General features: G+C 36.8%; 1 non-coding gene across 1 annotated transcript; it reads right to left on the bottom strand.

The window, feature by feature from the left end:
• Positions 1 to 15,253: 15,253 nt before the first annotated feature.
• Positions 15,254 to 15,325, bottom strand: TRNAC-GCA (transfer RNA cysteine (anticodon GCA)). Its single transcript has one exon. It is a non-coding gene; the product is annotated as a tRNA-Cys (tRNA).
• Between the last annotated feature and the right edge of the window lie 219 nt (positions 15,326 to 15,544).

The following is a 15,544-nucleotide window of genomic DNA, read 5'->3' on the forward strand; positions in this document are numbered from 1 at the left end:
CCAAGCAGCCAGCAATAAAAGGAAAGGCCAGGAGAAAGAAGCCAGAGAAAGACAGAGGAAAGAATGACCAAGGAGAGACTCCAGGCATAGGACACAGCCAGTTCAAAGGCACGGAGGCTGGATGTAGAGCATCATATCTGAGGAATGACCAATAGGGCAATGGAAGGAGGGGAGGGTGGAGAGTGGAAAACTAATTGACAGCAAATAGAATGCCAAGCCTTAAGTCAGGAAGATTCATCTTCTCAAGTTCAAATCCAGCTGTGTGACCCCAGGGAAGTCACTTCCCCCTGTGTGCCTCAGTTTCCTCATCTGTAAAATGAGCTGGAGAAGAAAATGGCAAACAACTCCAGCATCTTTGCCAAGAAAACCCCAAAAAGGACCACCAAGAGTTGGACATGACTGAAAAAAATAACTAGAGGGAAAAGAGTATGCAAGAGGGAATAAAGTGTAAGGAAACTGGAAAGTAGGAAAAGGATCAAGTTGTAAAGAGCTTTATATGTCAAACACAAGGTGTATTTTTGATCTTAGAAGTAATAGGGAACCAGTGCAGTTTATTGATTGGGGGAGTGATGTGATTAAAGTGAACTTTAGGGGGGAAAACATGTTTGTAGCTGAGTGGAGGGTGGATTACAGTAGAGAAAGATTTGAATTCACATCTTCTTAAGAGTTCTTTCCCACTGTGCCACCTAGCTGCTAATATAATCAGTTTATATTTCTATTGTCACTGTATCAGCTACAAAATACTTTCCACCCTTAAAGGTGAAATATCTGCTGCTGCTTTTGTCCAATTGATTTCAATAACACTTTATTAAGCACCTACTAAGTGTCACACATTGCTAACCCCTGGGAATTTAAAAAAAAAAAAAAGAGGAAAAAGAGAGAGCTTACAATCTAGATGGTGAGTGGTCTAAGGGTTGTTGTCGAGCCTGTAGGAAATCATGCTGTAAGTAAGGAGGGTCTTCCTTCAGGAAGCCCCATACTGCTCCTGTGTGCCAAAGGCAGAGGGAGGAACCAAATAACCCTGGTCCTCTGCCCTCATGGGGTCTGCTCCTCCAAGTCCCACCACCAAAACTCATACAGTAAAACTTAATCAGCAGAGGTCACATGTTCACTCTAAACCAAGAACTAAGTGGGGGAGTGGGGAGGAGGAAAAGAGGGATCATCATAAAATAATGCTGGGATTATTTCCCCTTCCTCCCACACACCTCATAGAATCCTTGCTTCCTTCCAAACACAGTTCAATTATCACCTCCTACACAAAGCCTCTCCTGATCCCAACCTTACCCTTCACCAAACTCTCCTTTTGGAAATTCCTTTTTACCTAACTGTGCATTTATTCCAATGTGTGTTTTGTCTCCCCTGCAGTAGAATGTAAGCTCCTTGAGGGCGTGGACCATCCAGTTTTGTCTTTGTATCCCCAACATCTAGCACTGATTGTGGACACAAAACAGGTGGTTAATAAATCATGATTGTCTTGATTAGAAATATCTCTTCACTCTAGCTTCTCTCATCGATTGTTCTTGAAGTCAAGTGAACCTGAGAAATAACTGCCTCAGGATCTGGCAAATTATTTAATCTCACTCTGCCTCATTTTCCCGGTCCATATTAGTTGGTTGTTGTCCTTACCCATAAAAACAGGATATTAGATTCTATGACCTCTAAATCTATGCTTTAAATTTATTCGGTTCTAAATCTATGATTGTAAAGAGCTCTTATGGCATGCAGTTGTACTAATAATGGTTATGTATTGGTTCTCTATGCCTTATTTCTAATAAGCAGCAGTGGGTACCAATACAATTCACCCAGTCTTCTTCAGCTCTAATCCATTGGTTCCTATGAATTCTTTTGAAAATTTCATATATATACCAAACAAGGTCATTTGCACATAATAACTTCTTAGTCAATGATTTTTAATTCATTCATTCCCCGCCTTATTTTAACTCCATCAAAACAGAAAGTTGCTTGCGCTTGTTGCATGGAAATCTAAATACAAGCACAGAGCCAGACTAAAGTTGAAACTTTCACCATTTCAGTCCCTAAAATTTGCAAAAATAACATCAAATATTAACTCATTCACTGACTCAAGCTAATTAATAAGCAAGCATACCTGCTGTAAATGGAATATTTCACACATTTGGGTTTTTTCAAGCATATGTAGATGCTTTTATTAATAATAAAATACAAATTCATTTTAATCAACACTGAATGAATGCTAACTTTGTCATCATATATTTCTTAATGAATAAATATTACTATTGGGGACAGCTACATGATGCAGCAGATAGAGCACTGAGTCTCGAATCAGGAAGATCGAGTTCAAATTCAGCTTCAGATACTGCCTTGAATAAGTCATTTAACCCTGTTGGCCTCAGTTTCTCTCTATGGAGAAGGAAATTGTAAACCACTCTAGTATCTCTGCCAAGAAAACCCCCAAAAGGACCATGAATATTTGTTCACAACTAAAAATGAATGGACAGCAAAAAATTTCTATCAAGTGAGAGTGCAGGAAACAGTTACCTTGCAAGGGTTGCATGTTGTAAAAAGTAGACCATTTGTCTTTAAACACTCTCTTTTCTTCTTTTTTTTCTACCATTATCTTTAATAAAGATAGAGAGAGGAGGAAGCAGACAGAAAAGAAGAGAAGGAGGCAGACAAAGAAGAGGAGGAAGAAGAGAAAAACTAGTATTTCTATAATGTTTTAAGATTTGCAAAGTGCTGTACGTACATGTTCCTGGCATTTTCCCATAGAAATATATTATGCATGGTAATTAGATTCTATAGTCCTATTAACACTATTTAGCATCAAATTAGATCAGTTTTCACAGATTGGCTTTAAACATTAGAATGTTGCTTCCTTAGCAAGATGTGTTCCAAATTCCAAACTGACTTACAAACTTTTAAAATACAGCTTTGAGTTGAGGGGAGCAGGAAGGAGCTGAGGGTGTCAAGGTCACCAGATTTATCCCACCATATAATAAAGTCCACAACATAGCAAGACATTTATAGTGAGACCTAACTGCAGTTTCTTGTGAGAAAAAAAAGTGGGGGGACAGAAAGAGAGAGAAATAAAGAGGAAAGAGACAGAGAGGGAGAGAGACAGAGAAACAGAGGCAGAGAGACAGGGTGAGAAGCAGAGGTAGAGAAATAGAGGCAGACAGAGAGGAAAAAATGAGAGACAAAGAGGAAAAATGAGAGAAAGCGAGAGAGAGAAAGAGAAAGAGAGAGGGAGAGAGACAGAGAAAGAGAAAGAAAGAGACAGAGAGAGGGAGAGACAGAGACAGAGACAGAGAGACAGGGTGAGAAGCAGAGGTAGAAAAATAGAGGCAGACAGAGAGGAAAAAATGAGAGACAAAGAGAAAAAAATGAGAGAGAGAGAGAGAAACAGACAGAGAAAGAGAGAGGGAGAGAGACAAAGAAAAAGACAGACAGAGAAAGAGAGAGGGAGAGAAAGAGAAAGAGAGAGAGAGAGAGAGAGAGAGAAACAGAGAGACAGAGACAGAGACAGAGAGAGAAAGAGAGAGAGACAGACAGACAGAGAGAGACAGACAGAGAGACCGCAAGACAGAGAGACAGAGAAACAGAGAAAGAAACAGAGAAAGAGGGAGAGGGAAAGAGACAGAGAAACAGGCACAGAGAAAGAAAAGAGAGATAGAGGCAGAAACATAGAGACAAAGGCAGAGAGTGAGACAGAGGTAAAGAGACAGAGAGAAAGAAAGTGAGAGACAGAGAAAAAAAATGAGAGAGAGAGGGAGACAGAGAAAGACACAGACAGAGATAGAGAAAGACAGAGAAACAGAATATTCAAAAATAACAGAAAGAAACAGAGACAAGAGAGACAAGGCAGAGAGATTTATTTTATGAAACCTTGGAAGCAGAATCATTCCCTTTGAATGTTAGACGGCCCTTTGATTTTCCCCCAAAGACTCTAGCCAACGAAGCCTTTAGAAGCACATCAAATGGATTGCAGAAAATATACATTTGGATTTATTCCTTTCTTATCGTATGCACAAACTACCTGTCTTTGTTCCTCCATCCTTTCTCCAGGTCACTCCACTGCAACTGTGATCCTAGGGAACAGAAAATCGTCTCATTCTATTCCTAGCCTATTCATAACAGAAATGACCATACAAGGGAATCTGGGGGGAAAGGGGAGAGATGGGAGGGTATAACCAGCTCCCTTGAATCATCACATAAGTCAGTTTCTTAGAACTGATAGCAGTAATCACTAGAGGGCAACCTACCTTTAGGAAAGGTTTTATTTCCTACCATCCTGATTCAGTGCATTTGATTTACTTGATTAAAGTTACAACATCCCTCAACCACCGGCTAAGTGTAAAGGGTAGGAAGACAAAAATAGAATCATACAGACCCTGCTCTCAAGGATCTTTCAGTCTAGCCACAGGAAAGATTTTACGGCTCCAATGAATTTGTGATCTCATCAAGGTGGGCACAGAATGAGACTATGTTTCCGGATATGGCCAACATGGGAATTTGTTTAGCTTATATAACAAGTCCATACTGACTGAGTTCTCCTGAGAGTATTGAGGCCAAAAGACCAAAAAAGCTGATGAGCCTTTTTGAATGTCTCTGCAGCAATTCAGAGCCACTTACAGAATATTTATGCATGATCCCTAATCTCTCTGTCAGGCACTTTTCTGAGATATCATGATTCTCCCAGAAGCAACTCCCTAGCATCCTCCAACTTGAAAAGTAACCTTAGTGAGTCAGGACAGGCTCCTCCTAATCCCCATAATCTTTGTCTATGTTTATTTGCTCCAAAGATTTTGTTTTTCTTCTGTGTTCAATTTGGGATGGGAAAATGGAAGGGAGAGAAAATATATACTCATTGATTAAAAAAAAAATTTATCTAAATTCAGCTAGAAAGTCTGAGAACTAGAAGTGTATAATTCATTCCTAAAATGTCTTCTTCAACAGAAATCTGATGGTTTGACTTGTTCATTTCTTTCTTTCTTTGTAATTTTTCCACCTCCCAATTTTGCACTAGAAGGCCAATTTCACATACATACATAAACACACACACACACACATACACACACATACATGAAACTATATAATATATACTTCCATATATCCATTCTTTCTCTGGAGGTGGCTAGCATCTTTCTTTATAGATTCTTTGCAGTTGATTTGAATATTCAGAACTAGTCATTCACATTTGCTCTTCAAATATACAATGTTCCTTGATTCTATTCATCTCACTCTGCATTATTTCATACAAGTGTTTCCATGTTTTTCTAAAATCAATTCTATTTTATTGATATATTCATTTAAAGATATAAATTTCCCTCTGATTACTGCTTTTGCTGTATCCCATAAGTTTTGGTATGTTGTCTCATCATTATCATTCTTTTTAATAAAATTATTTATTTTTTCTATGATTTGTTCTTTAAACCACTCATTCTTTAAGACTAGGTTATTCTGTCTCCAATTAGTTTTTAATTTAATTTTAATCTCATAGACCTTTTGCAATTTTTATTGCATTATGATCTAAAAGGGAAACATTTAATATTTCTGCTTTTCTACATTTAATTATTAAATTTTTATGTGCTAATATATGGTCGATTTTTGTAAAAATTTGTAAAAAAAATCTACCACTGAAACAAAGATATATTCCTTTTCTATTCCTATCCAAATCTCTCTCTCTCTCTCTCTCTCTCTCTCTCTATCTCTCTCTCTCTCTCTCTCTCCCTCTCTCTCTCTCTGTTTCTTTCTCTGTCTCTCTCTCTCTCTGTCTCTCTCTCTGTCTCTCTCTCTGTCTCTGTCTCTCTCTCTCTCTCTCTCTCTCTCTCTCTATATATATATATATATATATATATATATGTATGTATATATATAATTATCTAGCTTATCAAAGATTCTATTCATCTTCTTGACTTTTTTATTTTTTCATTATACTTATCTAGTTCTGAAAGGGAAAACTATCATTGTTTTGCTATCTATTTCTACCTGTAAAATTCATTTGCCTTTTCCTTTAAAAATTTGGATGCTATAGCATTTGAGTGGGGAAGTGGGGGGGTGTATTTTATTTTAATATAATGTAATTTCCTTGTTTATATCTTTCAATTAAATCTATTTTAGCTTTAATTTTGTGTGAGATCATGATTACTATTCCTGTGTTTGTTTTTTGCATCAGCTGAAAACAACAAATTCTATTCTAGTCCTTTATTTTCAATCTATGTATATCACTCATTTTAAAATATGTTTCTTATAAACAACATATTGCCAGCTTTAGGTTTTTCATTCATTCTTCTATCTATTTTGTTTTATAAATGAATTTATACCATTCATAAAGTTATAATTACTAATTATATATTTCCCTCTATCCTATTTTTCCTTATTCTTTGTCCTTCTCCCTCTTTATCCTATCCCTCCCTTCTGAGAAGTTTAATTTACTTCTGACCACTACCTTCCCAACCCATCTATCTTTCTAAAAGGCCCTCCCTTATCCTATCCCTTTGCTTTCCTATTTCTCTGAAGATTAAGAAGATTTTTATGCCCTACCAGATGCTTATGTTATTTCTTCTTTAACCTAGTTCTGATAAGAATAAAGTTCCCACACTGCCTACCCTTTATCCCCTTCCTCCTCTCCATTATTAACAATTCTTTCATTATTGCCTTTTTTGTACAAAATTATTTGCTCCATTTTACTTCTCCCTAAGCAATTCTACTATTTTTCTCTTTTAGAATGACACTCAGCTTTGCTGGATAAGCCATTCTTGTTTGCAAGTCCAGTTCCTTTGCTCTTCATGCCTTTCAGTCTTACCTAGCTGTGTGATCCTTAATCTAGTCATTTTACTTCTGTTTATCTCAGTTTCCTCAACTATAAAATGGAGATAATAAAAGTAAGTTTAAAATGAGAAAATGTTTGTAAAGTACTTAGCACAGTTCCTGGCACATAATCCTTTCTTCCTCCCATGTACAAGATCATGTGGCAGAAGAAGGAAAGAAAAAAAATTTAATCTGAATTCTTATTTGATCTGTGCTTTCCTATTTTCCCACAATCTCAAATATTTCTTTCTGGCTCTTCCTAACAGCTTCCACTGATATATAAAGCTCTGTAAATATTTTCTGGCCCCATCCTCATCCCTCTTCATCAATGGTGAAAAAGTACTTCAGTCATGTTTTCTTCACCTTTCAGATCCCCAATAATTACTTAGCAGCGCAGTTTAATCAAGTCCACACTCCTTGACGCCACCTTAGAAAACATAGAAAAGAAGTAAGATGGAATTGCTTGTGCACATGGGGGTTCTAGCAGTAAACTTGGGGGCTTGGACTGGCAAGCCGTTGGGTGAATGATGGCTGGCTGGCTGGCTGTGAGGCTGGCTTGTGCTGAGGAAACTGACAGTCAGGGCTGGCATTATGCACAGACAGAGCAGAAAATTTCCTATATTTGGCAGGGGAGAGGGGGGAGAACTGTCATTGAAGGATCCCCTGCTTTTCCTGGTCTCTGGCCTCCCCATTCCTGCAAAAATACCAGGATTACATAAAAATTTCTCTGGTGAAAAGAGGTCATAAATGGAAAAAGTTTAAGAAGCCTAACTCTAGAGAATCACACAGTAGTTTGAAAAGACACCCCACACCCCAAAATCTTTGAATTTTACCTCTACCTGAACAAAAATCCTCTCTATTATATATCTGACACATGGTCAATGAATTTTTACTTGAACAGTGAAAGAGAATCCTTTCCAAGACAACTTACTCTTTTCCCTCTATTTGTTGACATTTTTACAGAGAACTGTCTGTGCCGATTTGTTACAAAGATTGTGGGTTTTTTATTTTGGGTGCAAGGGGAAGGGGAAGAGAAAGTAGGAGCTAGCAACATCGTTTTTTATTCCCTTCACCCTCTCCTCCCCCAAAAAAAAGAAGAAGAAAAAATTTAAGGGTCATTGAAGCATCTCTCAAAATTTCACAGCAGGAAGTTCAGAGGGAAACAAAGATAAGCAGGGCAGCTTTGAAGGTAACATTTTGAATTTATTATTTTTTTCCTTAAAAGCAAGCTGGACTGATAGAGATGTCCAGTTTTACATATAATTTTTTTTCTGTTCAATTTTGTGTATGAAACTGTTCTCTTTCTTGTATTTTTCAATTTGGAATTTTAAAAGGTTTTTTTTTAAAGAAATTTATGTAGAGAACATTTTTGATCCACAAAGCGCATCTTTGTGCTGTACAAGGCTTTTAGAAGACAACATCAGTGATGCTTCAGGAAACAAAAAAGCTAAAACCTAAGTGTGATGGGCTGGCTCAGTGCAGCGGCTCCTGCAGTTAGTGAATAGGGCATAGCCCAGCTCTGAAAAATACAAATGGGGGGAGGGATTGCCAGCTTGAAGAGGTGATGGAGGTAGAGGGGACTGTGGATGGGGGGAGGATTAATCAGATCAAGAGTATTCACTAGGTCCAAGTCATTGTCTGTCATCAGGAAATCTATCAGGGACAGCCCAAGAGAGAACCAAGGAGTTGGTTTCAGTCTTGGATTGTAAACTAACCAAACAGTGCAGAAAACAGGGATTCAAAGGGGCTGAGAAAGAGACAAGTGGCAGAGAGATGCTATGTTGTTCATAGACCATAGGAATTGTCATTGACACGAAGGTCCCCATGTTTACTCAGCAGGAATAGCAAAGACAAAGGTCTCTGAATCTAGAAGTACACAGAGGAGTAGCAAGGGGCTGGTGATTAAATGCTTGTATTGTTATAATTATTTGCCTTGAGATGTAACCCATTTCAATTCAATTAAATGAAAAATGTAAATAAAAATTTTCAAATTTTGATTCAAATAAAAAAATATTAAAGTGCCTTCTATCAGTGATTATGATAGATATAGATAGATAGATGGATAAGTAGATAAATACATGGATACATACATACATGGATGGATGGATGGATGGATGGATAAGTAGGTAGATAGATAGATAGATAGATGATAGATGGATGGATAGGTGGATGGATAAGTAGATAAATGGATAGATACATACGCACACACATACATACAGGAACAGATGGATGGATAGACAGATAGACAGACAGACAGATGGACGGACAGACGGACAGATGGACAGACATATAGATAGATAGATAGATAGATAGATAGCTGGATGGATAGATAGATAGGTTAGATAGATGGATGATAGATACATAAACACCTACTGTGTATAAGGCATTGTATTGGAAACTGTGGATTCAAAGGCAAAAACAATTTTTACTCTCCAAGAGCTGATTTTAAACAACCTTCTACTACCATGAATTATGTAAATTGTTACAAAGCATTAGAGTGGTCTTTTCTCTATCCTCTGAGGTCTTTGGGGGGACTATAGTAATAATCATAGTTCACATGTGCATTTATGAAGTACTTTGTATACAGTATATCTTGGGGATCATAAATCTAAAGCCAGAAGAGAATTTAGAGGCCACCTAAGGAAAGTGAGCCCAAGAGAAATAGAATGATTTGTTCAAAGTCATGTAGATAGTGAACATCCGAGTCATGATTTGAACTCGGGTCCCATGGCTTTTCAGTTCAGTTCAGCATTCTTTCTCAGGGTCTCCATCACCATTACACATTTTAAATATTATCTCATTTGAATCCCACAAGTTCAGGAAGCAGGTATTTCCGGCCACTCTGTTTAACAGGACTCGAGGAAGTCAATAGCTGCTATTCAATAAGAACCATGGAGAGTTAACTTGGAGGCATTGAAAAATTAAGTGACTTGAAAAATAATGGACAGCTAAGTTGCAGTGGATAGAATGGTAGTTGTGGAGTCAAGAAGACCTGAGTTCAAATCTCACCTAAAACACTTACTAGCTAGCTATATGACATTGGATAAAGTCACTTAGCCACTGTTTGCCTCAATTTCCTCCTCTGTAATAATATCACTATTTCCTAAATTATTATGATGATTAAATGAGATGATGTTGGTAAAGTACTTAGTATAGTGCCTGGCACAAAGTAGGTGCTTAATAAATGTTTATTGGATTAATGAAAATAATTTAACTTTTATCTGTCTCAGTTTCTTCAATTATAAAGTAGGGATAATAGCACCTATTTCCCAGGGCTATTGTGAGGATCAAATGAGATAAAGCTTGTAAAGCACTCAGCACAGTGTCTAGCACATAATAGGCACTATATATGTTCATTATGATGATGATGATGCAAACTAACTCTCTTGATACTAAGCCATCCCACCACAGATTCCCATTTTAAACATAAAAAGATAACTTTCAGAGAAATTAAGTGATACTTTTCACTTTAGTGTCACAACTCCAAGGATGACACAGAATTCAAATCCATGACTTTTTGATTCTAAGCCCAATGTTCTACTAACTATACTACACAGAAAGAAAGCTAGACTTTGAGATCTATTACAATCTCAATTATAGCCCCTAACTCTCAGGATACTTATGAGGCTCAAAACATTTTATTTATATAAATATACACATATACATATATATGTATACATATATATAATCTATATAAAAACAATATGAATGCTAATTATTGTTGTTATTATCTGTGAAGGGAACAAACATTTAAGTAACTACTACATGCCTGGAACTGTGCTAAGCACTTTACAAATATATTTCATTATTATGATGATCATTTTTGTTAGAAATCCTCAGAATTCTTGAAACTCAGGAATACAGAAATCAATTACTTTGATATTTTGATGGAATCATAATTGCATTGAGCTAGAGCCATTCCTAGAGCAAAGCATTCAGGAACTTTCTCCAATGTGAAAAGTGTCAGAGATGCTGGGGGTACTTTTGTGGGGCATGGGGGAGGGGAATTCCCCTCCCCCTTACATCTGAGAGACTGGGGCTATCAGCCTCATGCAGCCCTCCCACTCTTTTCCTAGCAGCTGCACTTTCATCTCATCCAGGATTCCTGTCCTCCTCCTGCACGACACCCTATATGATTCCTAAGTCATATAGGTGAAAATATGACTACAGAGACCCTATCTGATGTGTCCACTGCCTTCAATGATCTCTATCAAAATTCTGCTAAGCTTTCTCTTCTATTTCTTGTCTATGTCCTTCCAAAAAATCTCTACAGAAGACCTACCCAAAGTGCTAAAATTCTTCCTTTTTTTCATATTTTAGAGATAACCAACAATGTATTCAAGTGTCAGGATTTCATGATACAGGTATGCCCAAGAGAAATGGAAATTAATAGGAGTTATCAAGGATGTAGATCTTGTGTGATCTTGTGATATAGCATTAAAATTACCTAGTCCATAAAAATATACTGTGTCTAAAACATCCATCCAATCAATACTTTAGAGGATGGCCCAATGCATGAATCCCAAGAAAATGATACAGTTATGCCCAAGAGAAATGGAAATTAATAGGAGTTGCCAAGGATGAAGATCTTGTGTGACCTTGTGATACAGCATTAAAATTACCTAGCCCATAAAAATATACTGTGTCTAAAACATGCATCCAATACTTTAGAGTATGGCCCAGTGCATGAATCCCAAGAAAATATCTAAGTCAGGAAAACACAAATATAGAAATACAGAGAAAAAAACCAAGGAAGAGAATCCATGTCAGGCAGTGGATAGAGTGCTGGACCTCAAGGCAGGATGACCTAGATTTGAATGCTTCTTGAGATACTCACTTACAATGAGACCAGTGGTGTTATAGTAAATGTTTGACAACCTGGCTCTCCACACCCAAAAAAAGTATGTATAAAGCATACCTTTAAGTTAATCCAAATTATTAACACTTTAAAATTTATTTCCTAGCCTAGACAATCAACAAAACAATAAATCAAACGTTAAATTACATCATTTAGCAATTTCAAAGGTGTTAAGTACTCGCAATGAAAATTAAACAATTGGCTCCAGAACTGGCCTGAGGTGACTCCATCAGGCCCCTGAACATGGCCTTCCCCAAGCCACCAAACCCAAGAATTCTTAACTTTTTTTGTGTCATGGACCAAAAGGTGGTCTGGTGAAACCCATGGACTAGTCAGAATAATGTTTTTAAAATACATAAAATAAAACAGATAAGTTTACAAAGGAAAAAAAATACTGACATCAATTTTTTTTAGGTTTACAGATCCCAGGTTAAAACCAGAGTAAACTTCTCTGTGCATCCCTTTCCTCTTCTGTATAAATGAGGCAGTTCTATTAAATAGCTTTGAAGGTCCCTTCCAGCTCTCAACCTGTGGTTCCATGAATCAGATTTCCCAGGCTTATTGCAGTTTCCTCTTTCTCATGGTATAATGGTGTTTCCAATAAAATGGTATCTCCATCATAGTCATAGTACAAGACATAATCTAATACCAACTCAGACACATGGGCAAACTCTGCACTTTACAGAAAGCCTCTAAGGAATAGGGATTGACTTCGGGTGAGATATTAGCCAGAGCTGCTGCCTTCTGTCCTGAATATCAACTTCTCTGCCTTCCTGATGGTCCTGACTCTTAAACCATACATCCACTGGCCGCCATTTATATGGCTACATCACCTCTTCTATCTTCTCCTCTAACTACGTGTGTTCCTAATAATGTCTTTTGAATCATTTCTCATAGACAAGTCATCTTTGAAAACATTCTACTTAGGTCCACCATAAACTCTTCCATTTGCTCCTTGGCTACTTGTCATTTTGAATCCATTGAACTCATGGTGTTTGATGATTCATAGTCATATATCCCTCCAGAATAATATTAGTGTTAGCAAAGATGGCATAGCAGCCAATTTGGAATGATTTAAAGCACTATTCAGCTTCCTGATGGGATGCGGTCCAATCTTTCCCTCCTATTCATTTCTGAGCCAATCCAGCACCCATCCAAGATTCATACATTGGTAGATCAATTCACCGGCCACTCACCTAACTACAAATCGAAATCTTTGTTGTTCACATTCAATCATGTACACTTCTGGTTCTCCTCTATCTCTGTAGCTACTCCTCTGCCTTAATCAATGGTTTCTCTTGTATCAATGTGACCAGCACAATTATATAGCTATACATATATTAACAGCCAAAAATTTTCATATCATTTAAATGTTTGAGAATCATTTTATATGCATAATAGACACAGAGGATGGTTACATCTCTCACATGGGCAAATAGTCACACTCACACAATCTGAGGGCTAACTCAGTCATTCTAAACTGATATCACACGGCCAAGTCCAGGTTTTCAGAAAACATTCACTACCAGAGTTACATTCAAATTTACCTCAGGATTTAAAGATAATCCTGTTCTGGGGGGATATATTCCCTGTACTTATTTATTACTTTAACCCTGAAGCTCCCATTGATGCATTTCCATTTATACAAATAGGTCACTTACAATAATGACATTATTATGTCTTTAAAATAACCTTGGCAACAAGGCAAAAGAAATAAGAACATCAAAAGGTAAGCACACTAATTAAAAAACAGACATTTGCATAAACCTCTGGCATACTCTATCACCAATGTATTTAGTATCTTTGGAGGAGAGTGGACAGACACAGAAGAAACCTGTCAAATCAGTACACAAGTAAGGAAAGCCTATTTACTTAATATATCTCACAACTCTGGAATTGTAAACAAAAGTGTCCTCCTTCTGTCTCAAAATTTGTTTATAAGAGTTCCTTGATAACTGTAACTTCAATGTTGAATAGATATTTTCAGTGCTAATTCAAATTGAATCATACTGGTCTTGATGAACATTTCACCAGACATAACATCTCCACTATATTAGTTGATCTACTAGTGACTTCTCTGATTTTATGCCTTCATGCTATCCTGCTCAGCAGAACTTATTCCTCAAAGGCAATTATAAAATCTGTCACCTCAAACTTCAAGAATAACTGATACAATTCTAAAATCTGTCCTGTCACTTTCCCTTATCTTTCTGGATCAGATCTTAGGCCTGCTCTGTAAAAGAATCCCTTAGATTATGGTTAATAACCAAATAACCTACTGTCTATATTCAGATAAGTCACATTTGTCCCATAACTATAGATGTTAAATGTACCAGGCATGTACACCAAGGTGTACCAGGCAACTGTATTAAGTATCAGAGATACAAAATCAAGCAAAGAACAGTCTTTGCTTTCAAAGACTTATGGAATCTTATGGAAATAATTTTTCAGACCTATATCATTCCAACCTGCTATAATTTGTCAATTAAAAAATAAGGTCTCTTCTAACTCTCTAGCAATAATAGTTCAGATTTGTGTAGTCCTTTCCTCCTCAAAATTTTGTGAGGTATATAATATAAGTATTATTATTCTCTATTTATAGATAAGGAAACTTAGATTCAGAAATATAGCAAGTCAACAATCATTTATTAAACACTTAAAATGTATTAAACACTGTCCCAAGTGCTGGGGATACAAAGAAAGTCATAAAGAATCCCTTCCTGCAAGGAGTTTACATTCTTATGAGGGAGACAACAAACAAACAAGTACAAACATGTATGGGATACAAAGGATAAACTGGAGATGAAAAAGATACCTTTACTAGTTATGATGTCAAGGACTTCAACCCAAGTCTTTGGACCTCATGGTTTCCTCTACACCATAATAATATGCCCATGAGCCTATTATTCTTCGAATGATTGACAATTGGTCTTCTTAAACTTTTTCCACTTGTGACCCTTTTTCACCCAAGAAATTTTTGCAAGATCACAAATATATAGGTATATAAAATAGATATACAAATCAAACATTTATTAACAATAAATCGCAATTTTTCAAACCCGACATTTAGTTACAAGACCCCATATGGGGTCACGAACCACAATTTAAGAAGCTGGGTATTAGAGGGGAGGGTATTAAGTCATTTTGTCCAATACCTCATTTTATAGATTAAGGAAATACTCTATGATCAAAGCTAAGGTTTCTCCAGGTCAAATTTGTCCAAATTTCCCATTTATCACCTTTCTATCTGAAAATCTCTGGCATTTACAATCTCAATTTTTATGAAGACAGAATAAAGAAAATCTTAAGTATTCACCATCTTAGTGAGAGCCACCAAATACAATGGGGTAAAAGGGACAAAGAGAAGCTAAAGACGTGATCTATTCTCCTTCTGCTCCAATTCTGGGACCTGACTGAATAGTGAAGAGTAAGAACTTGGACTTAGATAATAATTAATCTTAAGTCCTGAAAAGAAGCTAATCTCAAGCCACATGATACCCACAAGGAAGATACCAGATTTCCAATGATATTCAACTAGTGACATATGGGGGAAATAAAATTAAAACCTTATTCTTTCAAAAAAAAAAAAAAAGAATGTTTGTTTCTAGGGGGCACCTGGATTTGAACCAGGGACCTCTTGATCTGCAGTCAAATGCTCTACCCCTGAGCTATACCCCCACACACCTAAGAATAAATAATAGTTCTTTTTCTCCTCCTAGATTCAGTCTTTGCATCATTAATCTTAAATGTTCATGAGTCAGAGAGGCCACATAAAGTTTCCCTAAGTGTGTCAGGACGCTACAGATCATAAGAGATAGCTTAATATTACAGAAGCTCAAGCTAGAGCTCATCCATTTCACCTTTCTCCAAACCTGTCATTAGCCACAGTGCCTCAAG

The sequence above is a fragment of the Antechinus flavipes genome, chromosome 5, assembly GCF_016432865.1.
Source record: "Antechinus flavipes isolate AdamAnt ecotype Samford, QLD, Australia chromosome 5, AdamAnt_v2, whole genome shotgun sequence".
NCBI lineage: Eukaryota > Metazoa > Chordata > Mammalia > Dasyuromorphia > Dasyuridae > Antechinus > Antechinus flavipes.